A 24074-nucleotide genomic window follows, 5' to 3' on the forward strand; every position below is an offset into this window, starting at 1 on the left:
GCACACTCACATAACATGGATATCACTGCCCTACCAGCACATTAGCTCCATCATAGGGGCAGCATGCTCACATAACATGGATATCACTGCCCTACCAGCACACTAACTCCATCATAGGGGCAGCATGCTCACATAACATGGATATCACTGCCCTACTGGCATATTAGCTCCATCATAGGGGCAGCACACTCACATAACATGGATATCACTGCCCTACCAGCACATTAGCTCCATCATAGGGGCAGCATGCTCACATAACATGGATATCACTGCCCTACCGGCACATTAGCTCCATCATAGGGGCAGCATGCTCACATAACATGGATATCACTGCCCTACCAGCACATTAGCTCCATCATAGGGGCAGCATGCTCACATAACATGGATATCACTGCCCTACCAGCACATTAGCTCCATCATAGGGGCAGCATGCTCACATAACATGGATATCACTGCCCTACCAGCACATTAGCTCCATCATAGGGGCAGCATGCTCACATAACATGGATATCACTGCCCCACCGACACATTAGCTCCATCATAGGGGGGGCAGCATGCTCACATAACATGGATATCCCTGCCCTACCAGCACATTAGCTCCATCATAGGGGCAGCATGCTCACATAACATGGATATCACTGCCCTACCAGCACATTAGCTCCATCATAGGGGCAGCATGCTCACATAACATGGATATCACTGCCCTACCATCACATTAGCTCCATCATAGGGGCAGCATGCTCACATAACATGGATATCACTGCCCTACCAGCACATTAGCTCCATCATAGGGGCAGCATGCTCACATAACATGGATATCACTGCCCTACCAGCACATTAGCTCCATCATAGGGGCAGCATGCTCACATAACATGGATATCACTGCCCTACCGGCACATTGGCTCCATCATAGGGGCAGCATGCTCACATAACATGGATATCACTGCCCCACTGACACATTATCTCCATCATAGGGGCAGCATGCTCACATAACATGGATATCACTGCCCTACCAGCACATTAGCTCCATCATAGGGGCAGCATGCTCACATAACTGTTATAAACTGTTCTTATCACCTTGCTTCGACACCATCGTCTCACAGACTGTGAGATCACTTGACTCTCCACACCGCAAACAGGATATAGACTTTCTCAGGCTTCTTCAATGTTTACGTTATTTATTCAAGTCACAGAAAGACAGATAGATACAGTCATCATATCCTAGCTATGCCAATCTTCATGTTGCGTTACAAGCTCGTGATGAGACTCCCTGCTGAAGTCTATCAGGTACCTTCTTCCTAACTACGTTACACTAAACTACCTATGTACAGCATACATTATATCAGATTACAGAAAGGAAGAACATGCTTAGAAGTCGTCCCAGTCAGCCTTGCTAGCTAGTGCGGAAGGAAGAAGCAGAAGTGAGCTCTCGTAGCTCCCTCAGCCTTTTATACCGACTAGGAAAGAGTTAAATATGACATCATCTTCGCCACCCCCTAGACCAGATTATTGGTGGACCCACTCGTGGTGTCATCATACACACCTACTTGATTAATAATCAATGAGGCATTTGACCCATATGCAGGAACGTGGATGTTTAGTAAATATGGCCAATGTTTTCTGTTCCTGTGGTGTAGTGTTAAGGTCAGAGTAGTCCGATGGCCTTCTTTTAGGAACATGTTCTCAGTATCTGCGTGTATCCTCTGCTACACGCAGACCCTGAGATGCCTCTGCCTGCATCACAAAACCTCTATTTATTTTAAAGGCATACACTGCGGACAAGCCTTTTACATAAAACTCAGGCCAAGTAAATGAGGCCTACTTAAATTATAACAATCCCCCCTAAAACGGCTTGACCCGCAGATCCCAGCGTCTGAACCTCCCAGTACCTGGTTTCTTTTCTTTTATGTTTCATTTTTCGATGTTCGTGCTCACACAACTTCTCTGCTCTAGGCGATTACCCCTGGAAGAGAGAGAGCAAGACCTCTTGGTCTTCTTGTAACCAGGCTCTCTGGGGAGGCCCTACTTCTAAATCCCTCTATACCACATACTCAGCATTTGCGTCACTTACGTATCACTCACAAACTTGCATGACCACAGAAAAGTGAAACTCGTTTGGTTGCTACAAAACGGAGCAGTGCCAGGTGCCTTCTAAAAGAGCGCCTTTATACAATCAGCTCCATCACAGGTACTACTAAACCTATACCCGTAACCCTGTATATCCCTTAATTTAAACTATTGGTTCAGGAGATTGTTTATGAGGTACCAATCTCTGGACCAGGTTAATTTGTTTTACGTAATTTTAACCCGCAACCTCACCTGGATAATGATGCCTAAAGTTGTCATCCCCATCCAGACGACCAGTGGGTGTAGAAAGAACTTTGGAACTGCAGAGGCCCAGTCCGAGTGTCCCTGGAACATCACCGGAACCTTTGTCCACCAGGTCAGACTGGAACTCACCTGCTCATTTTTATGTTCTACCTCGTTAAGATCACCTGTATCATGGTGAAATCTTACCTCTAACTTAGTGTACTGTTTGTTTAACCTTTGTAACAAAATGTGGTCGTCTTGGATCAAACCCTGTTCCCCTTTGTCCCATGTCGTGTTCTCTTTCAGGACGGGAACTACCCGTGAAACTTTGCACTTTAGAGTTCTCTTAACAATTTGAGAAACAACGTCATCCAACCTGGATGACTGGATCCATATGGGATCTCCACTCACACAATATGTTCCCTTTGGAAACTCCCCCTTATCGGAACAATTATGAGAATATACCTTGAATGTATCATTAGAACTTATGTTAAAAAACCAAACCTTTCCTTCAGCCACCGGAACTATCGGTTAGGCTTCAGGGTGGATCTTTTGAATGGTAGTCTCGCATTCTGCGTTATTGAGCCTGCAGGCTTCTTCACTAAATTTGACTTGCCCCGGCCAACGCAGGTACTTCTGCAAGAATTGCCCGCATGAGGACAACTCTACTTGCTTTACCTCCCCGTCTAGCACCAAAAAAGGTTGACCTCTCAGGTCCTGGTGTAAGACACGGGTTAAGGTGGGAACTAAGGAAGTAGCGGTGCCTAAAGGAATGTTGCCCCGTTTCCATTTGTTCACCCAAACATCTCGAAGCTGCCATGCAAAAGATCCTTCTTCAGGAAAAGTAATATACCTCCCCTTGTCCAATCTCTCGCTGACAAAATATGTCCCCAGCTGTCTTGATTGGACCTCTTCCCCCCTTATGTCCTGAGGCACACTAGGTACCTGAGGTCGGGAAGACTGTACTCTCTGCAATCGTTCGATTAAGAGTACCTCTTCACTTACCCAACTATCCTGAGGATAAGCTGCTGCATATGGACTGTGTAATATCGTCCCCTGTTGTGACCCGTGTAGTGTGGATGGGGTTCCCTGTGTTGGCTTTCCCTCCCCCGGGACCGCTCTCCCCACCCTCTTTGTCACCTGGAAATGTGGCTTGATCTCGATTTTTACTTCTTGTTTCGAGAACCACCCACCCTCGGCTTTCCAGCCTTTACGTGTGTATAGTTGTTTCAGAGGCACTCTCTGTTGGTAGTTCCAGAGTGTGATGTTGTCCCCCGCGTCTCTCCGGCAGGAGAATTGACGCCTCCTACTCGTTCCTCTCCAATCTGGAACCATCTCACTCTGCATAACCAAGACAAGGTACCCCTGAATCACACACTCCACCTTTTGCACGTACCCATTGTACTGCAATGTACCTTTTAACAAACCTTTGGATCGGTGCGTCGATTCTGGGAGTGTGGTACTCAATAGCAGATTTATACTGCCATTCAATTCCCACTGCCCGCACACCTGACCCTTCAGACCTTTCACCCACATTGTGCCATGAGATTTGTTTTCTCCTGGCACAAGTGCTCTTTCCCTCCATCCCTGCTTGGTCCATCTGTGCCAATCAGAGGGAGGTGTGAAAGGATCAGTACCTTTGTCACCCAACATCAACATGTTTGGGCCTTGCATTCTCATTAACCCCTGATTATACATGAGAATGTCCTCTCTTCGTTCTCCTAGGACGGAATGGCAACCTAGGATCACCATCAGCACGGTACTCTTCATTATAAAAGCACCACCTTGGGAAAGAAAAACATTAGCACTTTGCATTATGCTTTGCTCAGACAGTTTTGTTAGTCTCTTTCCGATCTCCGAAATCTCGTGTTTTAGTCTCTTTCCAATTTCAGGAATCTCGTGTTTTAGTCTCTTTCCGATTTCAGGAATGTCGTGTTCCTCCAAGCTTAGATTGGCATCTGGAACCTTTCGCTTATCCGACTGACATCTCCATCTTTGCTGCCAGCACTGCAGCTGTCTCAATTCCATATTGCCAAACACCTGAAATCGAAATACAAACAAATCAATTCTTATTAATGATTTGGCATTCGCCCTGCGGCTTGTACTCTGTACACTTTAAAATGATCAATATATACCGTAATTGATCTCGTTGTTTTATGGTTCTCATGAACTCTGTTTACTCTTATTGGTAGATTGGAGTTAAACTTCACCCCCCTACCTCAGTACTATCCTCAGTACTTACCTGTTTAAAATATGCTCCCGCGGACTTCACCTTTGGAAGCTCGCTTCACCTTTGGAAGCTCTCACCCCATTGCAGCTCACTCCACATCCCCCCCTCATCTGTCCATGCGCGGCCGTCGCATGCACAGATCACGGATGCCACACCTGATGCTGCTTTGCAGGTGAGCCTGCAATGCTCTTACTCATTATCGCATCTACTTATCTAGAACTTCATCGCGATACCAGCTCTGCTAGAAGTTCTGTGTGTTGTACCCTCTGATCAATGTTTGCCGTGCCACCACCTAGACTACCCAAAAAAAAACGGCTGCCTCCCTGTAGGAAGGAGCACTTTGCAATTAAACTACACAGGGTGCAGGGCTAAGCATACCAGCGTCACATGCCTGTATGCAGATCCCTGAATGCCCACATGGTAGGTAGTCACATGGCAAACATCGTACTGGTACACTATCACTCTGTACATGGCAATTCTATCATCTGTATAATTGCCCCATGAACTGCAGTCAGTTTTTGTTCTTTGTGCTACAATTGATAGGAGCTGGAAAAAAAACATATTTGACCAATCAGTGGACGAAAAAAACGCACAAAAAAACGCCCCAGCCCAGCATAGACCTCTCAGTCAAGCTCTGGCCCTGTCCACGACAAAAACCGGAAAAAAACGTTACCGCTCTGCAGTAGCGGCGACGCCCTTTTTTCCACCTTCGGCACCCCCCTGATGCACTGTCCCCCCCCTATACTCTATTGGGAACTCATGCTGCACCACCCATTACGGTGCCCCACTTACAGGAATAATCCCGTAAGCAACTCAGTACAGACACTTTCCTGACCTGCACTGCTACGTGTGTCCCTGCACCTAGCTGGGACACTTTTCCTATCCGTGCTCCTGCTAATCTTACAGTAATAGCTTGGCGCACGTATCCTGGCATTCCTTTCCATGGACTCAGGGAAAAGCCTCTGGGGAAATACTTCGAGAACCGAGACACTCAGTAGACTGTCTCTGTATTTCTACCCCCCTCCCTTTCAGCTGCTCTGCCCGGAGCCGCGAGCACAGCCTGACGTGACGTGGATCCCCCAGCCCCTCCTCCCCCCTGCCATGACGTGTGGGGGCCATGACTCTCGGGGGCGGGCTCTCTCCACTGCCACCATTTTGAGTCCTGGACTGCCAGCTAAGATGGCTGCTCCCATAGCAGCCTCTCGTTTCCTATATCTTAGGAGAGAAAACAAAATACACACAGAACAAACATTTTTATGCATAGTTACACACAGCATCGATACATTTTACCGAGAGACAGCCTTCCGCTACCTATACTCTCTGGGATGCTTGCCAAACTTGAGACCAACCGCGTCACAGCTGCAATGCTAAATATATTACCTCTTAGCATCACCCAGGAACGTAGAAACCTCTCTCTCCTCACAAATCATCTGCAGTTTATCTCTGCCATAACTCAAACCTACTCAAGCGCGCAGCGTAACTCTAAACCATATTAACAGCTATTACTGCTGAAACGCTCAACAGACAAACTGGCTAAACAACATAACAGATACAGATATTTACAAGCATGTTAGCAGCTCTGACTGGAAACTAGATAAGCTTGCACCTCTCACTACACTTTTCCACTACGCTCCTCTCTATCCTCTCTCCCTCCCATCCAGCCCCAACAGACTGAAGCACCGCTGGCTTATCTCCTGCTGCGGGGGACCCCCCCCTGCTCTATCTGGACATTTTTCCCAGCCTCTGTAGAGACGGGGCGAGAAGAGAAGAGAAAGAAGAAGGGGAAAAAAAAAAAAAAAAAAAGGAACCTCTGCAACACAGGAACTTTGAATCCTAAGAAAAAATCAAAACACATAAACTCTGAAAACAGCACTATGCATTTACAAGATGAGAAGCCCGCAGCCTCCACGCTGCAATTAACACAGAATATAACAACATAAATCAAACTTGCCTGAGCAGCAGATTCTTGGCAATACATCAGCATTCCCGCAACTTCACCTGCGAAACTTCCATGGACTCCGGAACTTTCTGAGCGTTTAATCACCGTCATCTCCGTCCCCACACTGGACTGGCTCAGTGGATCGACATCTCCCACAGCGAGTTGCAAGCTGGCCCCGGAGTGTCCCGTTCGACCCATATTTCGGCTGGTGACTACAGTGCACAATGCAGTCACAGTGTAACGTCCAAGAGTTTCGCCGCTGATTTCTCGAATTGCTGCCGTGTGCTTGGCTCCCGCACACACTCACACCAGCTTATCAGTATCAGCTTGATAAGCTTTACAGTCTATTCCGCTTGTTTTGCTGTGGAATCTCTTGAAACCTTCTTCGGCCCCGGCCCGTCTGCCTGTTTTGCTAGGCAGGGAAGGGTTTCAGCGCCACTGTTATAAACTGTTCTTATCACCTTGCTTCGACACCATCGTCTCACAGACTGTGAGATCACTTGACTCTCCACACCGCAAACAGGATATAGACTTTCTCAGGCTTCTTCAATGTTTACGTTATTTATTCAAGTCACAGAAAGACAGATAGATACAGTCATCATATCCTAGCTATGCCAATCTTCATGTTGCGTTACAAGCTCGTGATGAGACTCCCTGCTGAAGTCTATCAGGTACCTTCTTCCTAACTACGTTACACTAAACTACCTATCTACAGCATACATTATATCAGATTACAGAAAGGAAGAACATGCTTAGAAGTCGTCCCAGTCAGCCTTGCTAGCTAGTGCGGAAGGAAGAAGCAGAAGTGAGCTCTCGTAGCTCCCTCAGCCTTTTATACCGACTAGGAAAGAGTTAAATATGACATCATCTTCGCCACCCCCTAGACCAGATTATTGGTGGACCCACTCGTGGTGTCATCATACACACCTACTTGATTAATAATCAATGAGGCATTTGACCCATATGCAGGAACGTGGATGTTTAGTAAATATGGCCAATGTTTTCTGTTCCTGTGGTGTAGTGTTAAGGTCAGAGTAGTCCGATGGCCTTCTTTTAGGAACATGTTCTCAGTATCTGCGTGTATCCTCTGCTACACGCAGACCCTGAGATGCCTCTGCCTGCATCACAAAACCTCTATTTATTTTAAAGGCATACACTGCGGACAAGCCTTTTACATAAAACTTACTTATTTAACTTACTTAAATTATAACAATAACATGGATATCAATGCCCTACCAGCACATTAGCTCCATCATAGGGGCAGCATGCTCACATAACATGGATATCACTGCTCTACCAGCACATTAGCTCCATCATAGGGGCAGCATGGTAATTTTTGAATTGAAAATAAATTATTTTGTGGCCACTTTTAGGGCATACGAATGATATCGCCGCCGGGAGACTTGGGCGCAGGATACAGCCGATATATGACTCACCTTGCTTCTGCACAAGTTCCGGTGGCGTTAATTACTATTCCCCCTCCAGGTCCAGGTGGATGGCGTGGAATGATGTAATTTGGCTGGCAGCTATTGCTGGCGGCCGAATTAGTGTTTTAAAAGTAACTTCAGCTCCGTCTTCTGACGGCGCCAAGGTTACTCCCTGTATGCCACTATAGCTGTAATTCCTGTAACGGTCTATGGTGGCGCCGGCTGCGCCCAAATCTTCTGCGCTGGATTTGACATGCTCGAACTTTAAGGTGCCCATACACGGCACAATCAAATAGTTCAGTTTTCCTTTTTGAAATGTTTTTTTCAAACAATAAAAAGCAATTGATTATTCCATTTTTTTGATAAAAATGTGATCAGGTATTTTGAAAAAATCAGGTTGATTGCTTTGAAAATTGGTGTATGGTAGGTTTGATAATAATCATATGTAAAAAAAAAAATAATCATGTAGGTCACCTTTACATTATATCCTGTGGCAAATTGAAAGGGAATGTTTTATAATTGGGTCAGTCATTGGTTTTCTCTCTTTTGGGTGGAGCCACAGAAGGTTCCCCAGCACAATTGGTTTCTCCGCCCCCCCCCTTGACTTATATGCGAGTCAGTGTCCTCAGAGTGCCCTCCCGACTAGTCATTGTGGAGTGTAAGGGATTGTGCAATTATCCTACTGTCATGTTCTGCATCCCCGCTGTCTTTTATGTCCCTTCACCCCCGGCAACATAGTGTGTAACCCAGCACAAGGGCTGACCTGTGTCCACTGGTTAAGTTGTAGCGGAGAGTAAAATAATCACTGTCCAATGCTGGATGAACAGTTCAAAGCGAAGGTGCCGTTTCCTCCAGGGCTTCCCTATTTCTGTGGTGGCTCAGAAGCAGTGCGTTGTAGCAGATCGTAGAGAGCAGCAGCGTCACGTTCAGCTCTGGGGATTCCCTTGCCTCTCTGCTCTGCTTTCTGTGTCTCAAGGTGCCACTAGATGGCGGCATAAGAGGCAGCGAGCGGGGCAGAGAGGCACCCACCGTGGGGCAGTGACGATTTCTCTCTCTCCTCTACAACTTACCCATGGGACACAGGTCAGTCCTAGTGTTGGGTACTGACTCATTGCACGATCCCTTACTCAGGTCAGTCCCCTTGTGCTGGTTACACACTATGTCATGCCAGCCTGCCAGTCCAGTCCACATGTGTTGTTCCTTATCCCTATCCTGCTAGCCAGACACTTCAGTCTGCACTTGTCCCTGTCCCAGCCTACCAGTCCACATGTGCTGTCCTTCTCCCTATATTGCTAACCAGACACTTTAGTCTGCACTTGTTGTCCTTGTCCCAGCCATACCAGCTTACCAGTCCAGCTAGATCGGCCTGCCAGTCCACATGTGTTGTACTTCTCCCTATCCTTCCAGCCAGCCATTCCAGTCTGGACTTGTTGTCCCTGTCCCAGCCATACCAGCCTCCCAGGCCACATGTGTTGTACTTCTCCCTATCCTTCCAGCCAGCCATTCTATTCTGCACTTGTTGTCCCTGTCCCAGCCATACCAGCCTCCCAGGCCACATGTGTTGTACTTCTCCCTATCCTTCCAGCCAGCCATTCCAGTCTGCACTTGTTGTCCCTGTCCCAGCCATACCAGCCTCCCAGGCCACATGTGTTGTACTTCTCCCTATCCTTCCAGCCAGCCATTCTATTCTGCACTTGTTGTCCTGGTCTCTGCCGTGCCAGCCTCCCAGGCCAGATGTGTTGTCCTTATCTCTATCTTGCTAGCCAGACATTAATATGAATCAAATAAGGGGTTGAAGTGGTACTGAACCTACAACTTCCTATTTATACTGTGGAGGGGTCTATACTATGGAGGGAGCTTATATGCGAGTCAATCACTGTTTTCTGGTTTTTAAAGGAAACATGGGTACCTCAGCTTATACACATGTCTGCTTATTCATGATTATATACGGTAGTTGTGCCATCTAGTAGTAATATAAGAGGTTAGGAACACCCAAACCTATATCACCCTTACTCCTGTCTAGTGTTTGTCTGGTAACTCTAGGCTACATCTTCCCCCAGATAAAGGTGAAGCATGATTTTTGCTTCAAGGATAGATCCTGAAGTGTGAGCACTATGGGAAGAGTACAGGGTGCAAAAAGCAATTTCTGTTAAATTGTTAATTTTCCTAACATAATATGCCCAAGCCAAATCTCGAATTCTATAACACACACTGGACTAAAGAGGTGAGGAGGATTCTGGGAGTTCACATGATGTCACTCTGTTATCTATTTTAATAAAACACACAGCTGATGGAGAAAGGATGAGGATTCTGTGAGTGTCATGTGACATTCTTGTTGGTATCTCTATACAGAGCTTTTCTCCGGGGAAGTTTGGTGATCATGTTACCATCACAGTGCCCCCACCTCACTCCCTGCCATGTAATGGACACAAGGAGAAGATTCTGGAAGTTACCAGGAAGATGATGAAGCTGCTGACTGGAGAGGTGAGCAGTGCTGGGAATTATGGGACATTATCCAGTAATACAAGAGGTTTGTCTAGGTAGTAATGGTATTGTGTGTGTCAGGTTCCTATAAGGTGTGAGGATGTCACCATCTATTTCTCCATGCAGGAATGGCTATATATAGAAGGACACAAGGACCTCTACAAGGACACCATGGTGGAGAATCAGCCGCCCCTCACATCACCAGGTAAGAGGAGACTATCATTTCTCGTACAGAAGGGAGCAGTATGGAGGGTCCACCTGGATATTCCCATCATCTGCTAAAGACAGAAACTATGAATTTACTGTGCGTGTTTCCTACAGGTGGATCCAGTAACAAAGACCCACCAGAGAGATGTACAGGTCCTCTTTATTCCAGGGATTGTCCACAAGAAGATCATACCATCCCACACCATTATCAGGTAGGTGAAACTGAGGGTCATTAGAGACATCAAACTGTGACACATTCTTTCCTTTTGTGTATGCTGTTATCTGTGTTCTCATTTTATATTATTTCTCACTTTGTGCACTTAGGATCTAGAACTTCTACATGGAAGTGCAGTGGTTAAAGAGGAAGAGGAGGAGACATATGTGAGGAGTGATCAGCAGTCTATGGAGGAGGGTGTCATGATGAGGACAATTAAAGAGGAAGAAGAAGAGACATATGTGAGGAGTGATCAGCAGTCTATGGAGGAGGGTGACATGATGAGGACAATTAAAGAGGAAGAAGAGGAGACATATGTGAGGAGTGATCAGCAGTCTATGGAGGAGGGTGACATGATGACAAGTAAAGAGGAAGAAGATGAGACATATGTGAGGAGTGATCAGCAGTCTATGGAGGAGGGTGTCATGATGAGGACAAGTAAAGAGGAAGAAGAGACATATGTGAGGAGTGATCAGCAGTCTATGGAGGAGGGTGTCATGATGAGGACAATTAAAGAGGAAGAAGAAGAGACATATGTGAGGAGTGATCAGCAGTCTATGCAGGGGGGTGACATGAGGACAAGTAAAGAGGAAGAAGAGACATATGTGAGGAGTGATGAGCAGTCTATGGAGGAGGGTGACATGATGAGAACAAGTAAAGAGGAAGAAGAAGAGACATATGTGAGGAGTGATCAGCAGTCTATGCAGGGGGGTGACATGAGGACAAGTAAAGAGGAAGAAGAGACATATGTGAGGAGTGATCAGCAGTCTATGGAGGAGGGTGACATGAGGACAAGTAAAGAGGAAGAAGAGGAGACATATGTGAGGAGTGATGAGCAGTCTATGGAGGAGGGTGACATGATGAGGACAAGTAAAGAGGAAGAAGAGACATATGTACAGAGAGATCAGCAGACTATGGAGGAGGGTGACATGATGAGGACAAGTAAAGAAGAGGACACTGTTACAGAGGGCAGAACAGGTGAGTAATCAGCAGTAAATATAGAATAATGTGTATCTGTGTTGCTGTTTATGACTGTCACTGCTCACAGACTGGCCATATTAGGGGTTATGCTATGTGCTCATGTTAGATTTTTGCCATCTCAAAAAACGATCATTCATGATTGTATTTGGTGACAGCTTAGTAACAATAACAGTACAGACACCCTGATTTGGAGTACCCTGTTCTGTTCTGTGGAGAGGGTGGATGTTCTGTTCTGTGGAGAGTGAGATCCCGCTACATCTCACAATAGAGATACAATGCTGATCAGGCCAGGACTCTCCTACTCTGAGAGTGACTATATTGTCACATGTAGCTATAATCCCTTATTATTTTAACCAATAAAATCTACCATATGTGGTTTAATCTAGCTTTACCAGCCTGTGGTAAGCTGATAATGGTAATTTGCTATTTATTTCCTTTATTTGCACAAATGGGAACAAGAGAAAGAAAAGGGTACATTACAAGGGGCATATGAGTGACAGGAGGATACAATCCTATATAATAATGAGCATGTGTCGCTGCGTCCAGCAGTTATGCAGCGTCCCTGTTATTTTGTTACTGCGCATGTGTGCAGTAACTGACAGCTGGAGGGACCAGGGAGCGAGGCTGGTGAGCGGGCAGTTGCGTGTGCCCATGCGCAGTGACTGGCGGCGGTAATAAAAGACCTAGAGCGCCTTTTAAATGGGCTTGGGTCTACTAGTGGTAAGTGACACCACATTGCTCTACAAACATAACACAGATCTCTTGCTATAAGTACATACACATTGCTTCCAATGTCTCATTAATCTGTACAATTTACTGCTTGTCCATGTGTGGCCAATGCTTTACGTGCAGGGAGGTCAATGAGATGCAAATAGCTCTGTACTTGTATGCAAATTGTATGCAGCCAGTCTCATTTATCAGGAAGTACATTTAATTGGCTGAATTACAAGATACATTAGACTTGCATGCAAGGCAAAGTTATTGTCATGGGATTGGCCGTCTGTAACGAGCACAACCTTCTGCAGTTCCCTGTCAGGCTGATAACTAGCGATGAGAACACAAATGTGGGCAAGCACCATCCACCTCTGCATAGCGCTCTTCCTTGGCTCACCAGGCCATAATGGCTTTATCTGATACCTCATAGTTTGTGGCATTAGCCGTGTATTAGTGATTATTTCTGACCCACACAGTGCTTTGGTACCTTTTTTACCTGTGAATGGTGGCTCATATTTATTGCTTCATAGTTTTTTTTCCCCCCACGATCCTTCAGGGCAAAGGTGAGACGTCGCTCCTCCCAGACGCAGGAACAGACAGCACTTCCCCTATAAAAAAGTCACATGGTTAGTCCACCCTCAGTGCTGTTTGTTCCTGCGTCCAGGCAGGTCGGCATCTCCCCTCTGGGTGAAGCCTGTGTGCTGGGCTGCAGGTGGATCCTTCTGGGTGGCTGAGACTGTGGTACTGAGGCAGTCTAGCCATGCGCCCCAGGCTGGATCTTTACTGGGGTTTGCCTACCTTTCTCTCCCGCTGCCAGGGAGAGCAAGTGTGGAAGGCGTGGGTTCCCCTTGACGGCCTTGCGGCAGAGGAGCAGGACAGAGGTAAGCCGGCGGCCATGTGCAGCGTGGAGCGCATTGCGGCCATTAGGCCGCTTGGCCGCGTCTGGATGAGTAATTTCCGGCGGGTATGCCGGATGTAGCAATTTGTAGAGCTGGTTCATTACTCCTTCTGAACCTCCGGTCCGCCCCTCATCCAATTGCGGCAGGCCGGACATGTTTTAAAGGGGAGGCTGCGCAGGCCTGTTTGCACTGTTGCTCAGAGGGAGTATGGTCCTGCGCTGGACATGAAAGTTTGGAGACATGTCAGACGCTGAGAGGATTGAGGGCAACCAGGCCGCCCAGAAGGTGAGATGGCTTCTCTTTCTGGGCTAAATGTGCTAAAGCTGTACAGAGTTACATGCCTTGTTGGTTTTGTTTGTTTGCAGGCCAAAACTGAGGCTGCTGCTAAATATGCTGAGGCTGCTGCTGCAGATAAGCATAGGCTCCCTCCTAATTATAAGAGATGCCCTTTGTGCAATTTTAAGCTAATGTTGCCCTATGCAAAGACTCTGTCAGTTGTGCATAGAGAGGGTTATGAGGGAGGAGCCGGGTCACTCTGTTCAGAATACATTGAATCCTTTAGAGAGGAGATTAATGCTTCATTGGAATCAATTAAGTCCTCATTATTGAATGCTAATCCATCTACTTCTCAGGTTGCTGTATCTGGAGTATCTGTGACTGAGGTTGATGATAGTCAGGCTGAGTTTGCAGCTAGTTCTGAGGATTCAGACATTAGAGAAATAAAATCTGAGTCTGTTCCAAAGTTTAAAATTCCGTATTGAGGATACGGAGGCGTTGATTGCTGCCATTAATTACTCTTTTGGAGTTGAGTAAGGATGTGGTAGCTAATTTGTCTATTCATGATCAATTATACAAAACTAAAGGATCCACTTGATAAAAAAGTGGATGCTTATTTGAAGAAGTCTTTGGAGGCTAGTGTGGCTATGTTTAGGCCGGATGTTGCCTCTACAGGTGTGGTCAGAGCTTTGGAGCTGTGGATTAATCAGCTCAGAGCTAATATACTGGCACCTGGGGGAATGGCTGCCTGAGTTCTGAGCTCCTGACCCAGACGTCGCTATATTAAGCTGTTACAGCTCCCACCCGCACCTATACCTGGCAATGAGCAGACGAACTCGAGGACAAACAGCTGCTGGTACTCCGAGAGACTCCCAAAAGAAATTTGGTCGAAGTCTTCCAGATTTATTCCGCTCACAATCGGAGAAGAAAGCCGCGGCCTCCTCTTCCAAGATGGCGCCGGCCCGCGCTGGATCGGCTACCTCCAGAGGATCTTCTGAGCGTTAGTACGAACGCCCGGCCAAACGAAGAGACTCAGTGACATATGCCCATATGAGAGGTTTTGCTGAGGATATAAAAGCTACATTCACAGCCGCAATAGCGGAGATGAGGGAGGACATGGCAGCAATCGGCACGCGGCTTGATACCATAGAGTCAGCAGAGTCCAAGAGAGAAAAAAAGATAAAATCCCTCACTAAGATAGCCTATACACACGATACTAGATTTATTGACCACCAGCGTCACCTCGAGGACCTCGATAACAGAGGCAGGAGATCCAATATCAGAGTCCGAGGCGTTCCGGAATCCGTAACTGCGGAGCAGATACCTGCAGCCTTAACCGCCATCTTTAATGAGCTGCTGGGGCGCCCAAAAGAGCAGGAGATCGAGCTAGTACGAGCTCACAGGGCCCTGCGTCCCCAAAGGGGAGAGAGTGATCCCCCCCCCCCCCCCCGTGACATTATCTGCTGCTTACAATCATTCCCCTTAAAAGAGGAAATCATGAAAGCTGCAAGGGGCCAAGATGCGGTGATGTTAAATGAAGCTCAGATAGCGCTTTTCCAAGACCTGTCCCCAATAACATTAGATCAATGTAAGGCCCTGAAACCTTTGCTACTGCTTCTCACGGAAAAGAATATCCGATACAGGTGGCGTTTCCCTTTTGCACTCTCAGTTACAATAGATGAACGTACTCACTCATTGAAAATGCCCTCTGAACTGGAGGAATTCTGTGCGGCCCTGAGCATCTCAGTCCCTAAATTGCCACTATGGTACGCAGGCTTCCTGCCTCCCTCACAAGAGCCGGACAATACCATCATGTCCCAGGAGAGCAAGACCCGTCATACCCCTGCTAAGCAATCCAAACAGGGACGTAAATCCTCAAGCAAGCAAGGGTCTCAAAGGGACCTCTTTGACTCTGATCAAGCTTCTCAAGCAGAATGAGTCTACTTAGTTGGCTGGCAATATGTGATTAATCATATGCACCCCTTTTTTCTTTTCCATCCTTGATTTTAGGTGGACTATAAGGTTAACTTCACCATCTCTCGGAGACTAAACCACTAATTCTTATTGTTAAAAACGGCTGACTGTCCCGATATATGTTAATGTTATAATGCTTTATGATGTTTTGGTTTCATACAGGTGGGGACTACGTCCCTGATGCGGCGCAGCCGTCCCATGGACTGGCTGAGGCTGCACACGGGGACAGAACTTATTTAAACTTAATAGGTCTGGGTCTCTACAGAACTTTTGGGTTAATATTGTACTGTTTTATACTCTTTTAACAGTGATTTTTGACTTGTCTTTATTCCCCGAGTTGATAAGTTTAACCATCCTCCCTGGTTTTTTTCTACACCTCCCCAACAGAGAGCTTGACTCTCTGTCTTTTTCTCACACGCTAAGTGACACGCCGCTCATAGCCAGGTGTGTCACGTGAGTATTCTCTAGCCTTTGCACTTTTTTGCATAAAGCGAAGCTGATTGACGCTTACGCTCCGATCCCAGAGTAGACCTAACTTTTCAGACCTACGTCACGAGCTCTATACGATTTCCTTAGCCTACATAATATGATTATTTTGTCTGCTCTTCTACTGACCTGGCCCTTTTTTTTCATAACTTGCAGTATGTCCCAGTCCAGCTCCCCCCACCACTCTCCCTGGAAAATCGTATCATGCAATACTAATGGCCTTAATATTCCTGAGAAAAGGTCAAAATTTTTGTCCTTTATAAGGCAGGAACATGCTACTTTTGCCTTTTTCCAAGAGACCCACTTTCGTCAGGAAGCGATCCCCAAATTCTACGATAGATTCTATCCGACCCACTATCACGCAACCTCCCCCTTACAGAAGGCAAAGGAAGTGTCTATCCTTATCCATAGATCTATACACTTTCAGTTGATATCCCAACTAAGCGACCCGGAAGGTAGATACCTCTTCTTACAGGGAAAGATCCATGACAGAGATGTGACGCTTGCATCCATCTACAGTCCAAATACCAATCAGGTCAGCTTCTTCAAAACAGTGATAGACACGTTACTACTATTTTCCAAAGGGATGCTGATTCTAGGGGGAGATCTTAATTTGCCACTAAACCCCCTCCTGGACACGTCAAATGGTTCCTCAGCCATGAGATACAAAGACCTTAAAAAAATTAAAGACCAGCTAGACAGACTGTCTTTGGTAGATATGTGGAGGCTTCTACACCCCAAAGACAGAGACTATTCCTTCTTTTCGGCTACCCACAAAAAATACTCAAGACTAGACTACCTGTTCTTACAACAGAGAGATGCCTCCTTGGCTACTCAAGCCTCAATTGGGATCCAGTCTTTGGCGGACCATGCTCCGGTCTCTTTATCAATCAACCCGCCTTGGACAGCCCCTACCTCTTTCTGCTGGAGACTAAACCCCTTCTTATTAACTGACAAAAATAATATAGAGCTGCTAAGGAGACATCTATCTGAATTTTTCATGACAAATCAAAATAATGAACAATCAGACTTGCTTATATGGGAAACACATAAACCCTATATTAGGGGACAACTAATCCGCATGGGAGCTAAGGCCAAAAGAGAGAGACAGGCTGTCATAGACCACCTATACACACACATTCGTAAATTAGAAAACCAGCACAAAAAATCCTTACAAGACAAGACTTTAGAGGAACTAGCTACCCTTAGATCCCAGCTATCCTCCTCCCTATCATATGGGGTTAGACGCAAGTTCCTACTTGCTAATGGCACCTTTTATCAACATGCCAATAAATGCGGCACATTACTGGCCAAGGCCCTTAGGGAAAAAACGGCTAAAACACATGTGAAATCCATCCCCAACGCAAAAGGGGAGAAGAAATTCACCATCCCTGACATAGCGGAAGAATTCCGCTAATTTTATCACTCTTTATACAACCTTCACACTCCCACTTTAGGCAAAAACTCCACTCTCACCAGAAAACAGGCAATATCTTAATTTCTAGAAAAATATGGCCTGGCCTCTCTTGATCCTAAAGAACGAGACAACCTCAATGACCCCATTACAGAGGAAGAGTTTTATTTAGCTGTAAAAGGACTAAAACCAAATAAAAGCCCAGGCCCAGACGGCCTTACGGCCCAATATTACAAACTCTATGCAGACACCTTGTGCTCCCATTTTCTAGACGCTTTTAATAAAATTACGGAGTCAGCTACTCCATCGAAGCAACTCTTAGAAGCACATATAACGGTAATTCAGAAGCCAGATAAGGACCCACAGTCCTGTGCTAGCTACCGTCCCATCTCTCTTCTAAATACTGACCTGAAGCTTTTTGCCAAAATCCTGGCTAATAGAATACTACCTATTTTAGAGTCTAGGATCCATCCCGACCAGGTTGGTTTCCTACCGGGGAGAGAAGCAAGAGATGGGACGATGCGAGCTATAGGTGTACATGCATGGCTAACTCGGCATTCGTCGGAGGGATTTTTCCTCTCGACGGATGCCGAGAAGGCTTCGAGAAGGCTTTTGATAGGGTTGCGTGGGACTTTCTTAAAGCCTCCCTAGAGCATATGGCACTGGGAAAACAAATGCTTAACTGGATCTCCCTACTGTACGCCAACCCCACGGCAAAGGTCAAGGTGAATGGCTTTCTATCAGACTCCTTTCAACTGGCAAATGGCACCCGACAAGGGTGCCCTTTATCACCTTTAATTTTTATTACAGTTCTGGAGCCTTTTTTAAACTGGGTCAGAGAGGACACGAACATCAAGGGCATACATATGGGTGGGAAAGAGCACAAGGTGTCTGCATTTGCAGATGACCTATTATTTTTTCTATCTTCTCCTAACACTACCCTACCTATTCTCCTAGAAAAAATGAAACATTTTGGAATCTTGTCTAACTATAAAATTAACCTAGCTAAATCTTCAGCTTTAAATATTTCTCTTCCTTCTTTGACATTTGAACACCTGAAATCAGTTTTCCCTTTCCAATGGGCAAAAACTTCGCTGCGATATCTAGGCATCCAGATACCTATTAAACTTACACAGCTTATAGATTTGAACTTCCTCCCAATCATTAAAAGTGTAATTGCTGATATCCAGAAGTGGGGCTCTTTACCCCGCTTGTCTTGGTTTGGACGCATTGCTTCCATAAAAATGAACGCACTACCACGTATTCTATATGTGAGTCAAGCAGTACCTGTCTATCTTTCTCAGAAATACTTTGCATCCCTACAATCCGCCATTAATAAATTCATTTGGGACAAGCGCCCAGCTAGAATCAAGCACTCTATACTCGCTCTTGACAAAACTGAAGGAGGCTTGGGACTCCCAAATATCTACAAATACCATCAGGCTGCGGTCCTTAGCAGAATACTAGAGTGGTGTTACCCTGGCTCCACTAAAAGATGGATCCAGACAGAACAGGCCTTTTCTGACATACCACTAAACAAGATCCCCTGGCTACCTCAATCTTGCCTACCCGATCTTCTAAAAGCAAATCCACTGATGCTAGCCACAATAAAAACCTTCCAGCAGTTCACCTCCAAAGGCAGCCTGTCCACTCTCCCAGGCCCTTTAACCCCAATAATCGACAACCCGGAATTCCCACCAGGTCTCGAGAATTCCTTCTTAACAGGACTGAAATCTAGAGATATCAGACTTAGAGACGTGTCCAGGAGGGGTGCTCCCATTCCTATTAAGAATCTGACAATTTTTGAGGAAGGAATGACATGCCCCCAATGGGCCTACTTACAATTAAAAAGCTTCATCAATTCCGCCTCCAAAAAAGGTAATCTATCAAGAAAACTGACGGACTTTGAAATTAAAGCATCATCTAATCTCCCCCAGCGTCACTCTGTGTCATGGATGTACAAAGCTCTTTTATATTTAGAAGCCCCTGAAAGACTTCCCTACCAGGAAAAATGGGATCAGGCCCTAGGGAAAACTCTCTCTGAGGAGCAATGGGACCACATCCTGACGAATTCTCACAAAGGCACAATTAATATTAGCACACAAGAGTTGAACTACAAACTCATATCCCATTGGTACAACACGCCTGCCAAACTTAGAAGCATGGGCCTATCCGATAACGATAAGTGCTGGAGATGTGGGAACACGGGAGGGGACCTCATACACATCTTTTGGACCTGCTCTAAAATAATTAACTACTGGCACCAGGTTCACACGTGGGCAAAGAAAATCTCCTCCATTGACATCCCTTTCACCCCAGAGACATATTTACTTCATGAAATCCCTTTTTTCATTTAAATCCTACAAAAAGTGTATACCCATACACCTAATTAACGCAGCTAAAGCTATAATCCCTGTACTATGGAAATCAGAGAACCCCCCCGGCCATTGCCCAATGGTGGGATAGAGTGAATCGAATAGCTGATATGGAGGAGATAGTCCTTACAGCCCAAGACAGGGTAGACAACTACATTAAAACATGGGCCCTATGGTATGACTTTCGTGACTCATCTGATTATAAGTTAGTGATGCAAAAATCTTAAACCAATTACACGGCTCAAGAAACGGTTACTCTGACCGAATGTGTTAAAGCTTTGTTCCATGCTATTTCTCTATAGACAACTGATGATAGCTTACTACATGTTAAGATTTAATATGCCTTTGAATATATGACTTATCCTTGTACACCTATATACATGCTCTTACCATCTTTGTATGTTATTTGATCATATTCACTTAATAAAGCTTGAATGTGAAAAAAAAAATATACTGGCACCTGTTGAGCATTTGTTGAATTCTATTGCAATTCTCATTAAATCTGCTGCATATTTAGCTGATTCCTCGGCTGAGGCAATTAGGTTTACACCAACTGCTGAAATTAATGATAAGCTTTGGAAAGTACATTGAACAAAAAAATTTTATTTTATTTTTTTTGCCTAAAAAGAAAAAAGCTGTTGCAACTAAAGTTTTTTTTTTTTTTTTTTTTTTTTTTTTTTTGTGTGATCAAAAAGATGCCTCTAAAGATCAGAAAAAAGGCAGGAAGTGGACTTCTGACAAGTCCGGGAAAAGGGGCTTTAAATATAAAGCTCCGAAGACCCAGTCAAAATCCCAATGACTCGTGGTAGGGGGAGGCTAAGATGCTTCTCTCTCAGGTGGGCAAAAAACCTGTTTATTTGCAGAACAATAAAGTTTGGTTACCAAATAATTTGCGCTCCATCCATCGTCAAGATTTGTGGTCTCAAAGGCCCCAGGAGATCCCACTCTGTTTCCAGAAATTTTGAGTATATTGCAAAACATGCTAAAACAGAATATATTTCATCCTGTGCCGGATCAAACAATCTGAAACAGTCTGTATGCATGTTGGATTATTACGACTCTGTACAAATTAACAAGCTGACACATCATTGCATTCCAGCGGTGTGTAGCTGCTAAGGGTAACAATGGTAAATTTGCATATAGTCAGCAGTGATGCGCTGGGAGACATCTCAAGCTCATTCCAACCTGAATTATTGTTAATTCTTTCTGTTTTAAGAAAGCAAACTTTTTTGCTTTTCTTAACATTTTAGTAAGAGGGTTTTTAGAACCATTGTAGCCTTTTACACACTCTGAATTCTGGTTCACCATGAGCTTGCTGGTTAGTCTGTATCCTGTGCCAGTAAAGGTACAAAAGCAAAGCTTCTGTTTCACTATTTTTGTAGTAAAAAGTCGTCTGGCAAGTTCCGCCTGATTCTGAACCTAAAAAGACTTAACCTGTTATGAGACAGAAAAGTTCGGATGGAATCCATTTTTTCAGTAAGGGAGCTACTGTTTCCAGGGTCCTTTATGGCATCTCTCGATCTAAGAGATGCATATTGGCATTCACCAAAAATCGCAAAAATTCCTAAAATTTGCAGTTGGAGTAAATAGGAGGGTAGAACACTACCAGTTTGTTTGCCTTTCGTTTATGATCACTTCTGCCCCAAGAGTGTTCACAAAGATGCTGGGAGAAGCATGGATTCCGTTAAGAGAGCAGTCGATTTTAATCATTCCGTGTTTAGACGACTTGCGTATTCTCGGAAGTTCAGCAGATCAACTGAGAAACCATTTAAATCTGGTATCGGAACATCTCCGATCCCTAGGTTGGATTATCAACCTAGAGAAGTACTCTTTGATTCCAAGTCAGAAAACACCTTTTCTAGACATGCTAGTGGATTCATTGAAGCAGAGGATTTTCTTTCCTCCGGGAAATATCCTAAAGATAAATTTGGCAGTGAAATTACAGAGGGAAGACAAGGTTTCCCTAAGGATGATTTTCTGTGCTGGGATTGATGTCATCCACAATGGTGGCAGTACCCTGGGCACTGGCGCACATTGGGAAGTTGCAGAGTTTCCTTCTAGGAAATTGGGACGGTCGTCCATAAACATAAGATTTCAGTCACAATTCCTCAAACTGTGGTGTTGTCTCTGCAGTGGTGGTTGGAGGAATCCAACCTTGTGAAGGGAAGGCTTTGGAAGGAGCCTGTAGACAAGGTAATTACTACAGATGCAAGCGCTTGGGGCTGGAGAGCTCGTATAGCTCACAGAGCCTTTCAAGGGAAGTGGACAGAACTGGAGTCTGAGGTCATCCAACTGGAGGGAATTAAGGGCAGTAAAGCGAGCCTTATTTCAGGTGCAATCGATACTGTCACAGTCCAATGTTCTGATCCACTCTGGCAATGTTACCACAGTAGCGTTTTGTCAACAAACAGGGAGGCATGAGATCCCTGTTGTTGCAAGAAGAAGTGGAGGAGATCTTGTCCTGGGCAGAAAAGAATGTTATCCTTGAGAGCTGTTCGTCTCGAGGGAACACTCAATATAGAGGCAGACAAACTGAGCAGAAGCAGGATTCTGCCATCAGAGTGGTCTCTAAACAGAGAGAGGTGTTCCCAGACATCACAAAACTATGGGGAACACAGTCAATCGATCTGTTCACAACAGAAGACCATGCCCAGATTCAGAGTTTCTTCTCCCTCAATCCAAGAAAGCAGATATCTGGGGGTGACTGCATTCATTCAGGAGTGGAACTTTCCACTTCGGTATGCATTTCCTCCTCTCAATTTGATTCCGGCAGTTATCAGCAAGAGGTTGTCAAAATCGCATGATTTTGATTGCACCTTAGGGGACCCTTGGAGACTTCCTTGTAGGCCAGATCTACTGCTGCAAGGGAACCTGTGGCATCCACATCCAGGCAGATTGAATCTGTCAGTCTGGATCCTTACTCAAAAAATTGGGAGTATCTGACAAGGCAGCTTCTATATTGATTGGTAGCCGTAAAGAAGTTACTAGGAAGATCTACTTGAAATACCGGAAAACTTTCCATCTTTGGCTGTCCGGCTTTAAGTTTGATAGCCTGTGAGTTCCAGCAGTCCTGGATTTTCTTCAGGAGGGTTGGGATAAAAATGTTTCTGTAAGTACGCTTAAAGTGCAGATTGCTGCTTTATCTGCTTTTTCAGTTATCCCCTTGTCTTTCTCTCCTTTTGATAGTGAGGTTTCTGAAGGCTTTTTCTAGGAAACTGCCAGTTTATAAACCATACGTTTCGCCTTCGGATTATCCGTGGTTTTAAAGGGACTGTCCAAAGGTTCCTTAGAGCCTCTTAAGGACAGTTCTTTTAGATATCTTACATTAAAAACAGTATTTTTTTAGTAGTCATCACTACAGCCAGAAGGGTCAGTGAGCTACAAGCTTTGTCTATGAAAAGTCCTTACTTTCAGGATACATTAACCACTTTACCCCCGCGCGTACGTATTTCTCCGCCCCTTTTTCCATCCTTTAAAAACCAGGGACGGAGAAACACGTACTTTCCGCGTTCCCGACGCTGCCCGCGCTCCCGCTCGTAAACACGCCGCCCGCCGCTAGTAAAACCGCCGCCGCCCGCTCGCCCAGAGATCAATGAACGGGAAAATCCATTCCCGTTCGTTGATCTAAGCCCCGCAATGATCAGCTGCTCTCCTATGGGCAGCGCGATCATTGTGAGAAAAAACTCACGTGTCCATGCTCATTATACTTCCTCCAAGCTTCCGGAAGGAAGCTTGGAGGTCGCATTAAAACAAAAAGTTACTGTGGCCATCTTGTGGCCAAATAGTAAACTACACCCTACACATTTTTCACATACAAATGACTTTTACACATAAAATTAACTCATTACCTCCCACACTCCCCATTTTTTTTTTTTTTGTAATTAAAAAAAAAAATAAAAAATTTACAATTAAAAAAAATACATAAATAGTTACCTTAGGGACTGAACTTTTTAAATATTTATGTCAAGAGGGTATAACACTGTTACTTTATAAACTATGGGCTTGTAATTAGGGATGGACGCAAAACTGAAAAAAATGCACCTTTATTTCCAAATAAAATATTGGCGCCAAACATTGTGATAGGGACATAATTTAAATGGTTTTATAACCGGGACAAAAGGGCAAATACGTTTCATGGGTTTTA

The 24074-nt window shown here is 45.1% G+C and overlaps 1 pseudogene; it reads left to right on the top strand.

Moving 5' to 3' along the window:
* The window catches only part of LOC137537112 (zinc finger protein 91-like), an 87649-nt pseudogene that overhangs the window by 18741 nt on the left and 44834 nt on the right, over positions 1-24074 (top strand).

The sequence above is a fragment of the Hyperolius riggenbachi genome, chromosome 10 (genome assembly GCF_040937935.1).
Source record: "Hyperolius riggenbachi isolate aHypRig1 chromosome 10, aHypRig1.pri, whole genome shotgun sequence".
Classification (NCBI taxonomy): domain Eukaryota; kingdom Metazoa; phylum Chordata; class Amphibia; order Anura; family Hyperoliidae; genus Hyperolius; species Hyperolius riggenbachi.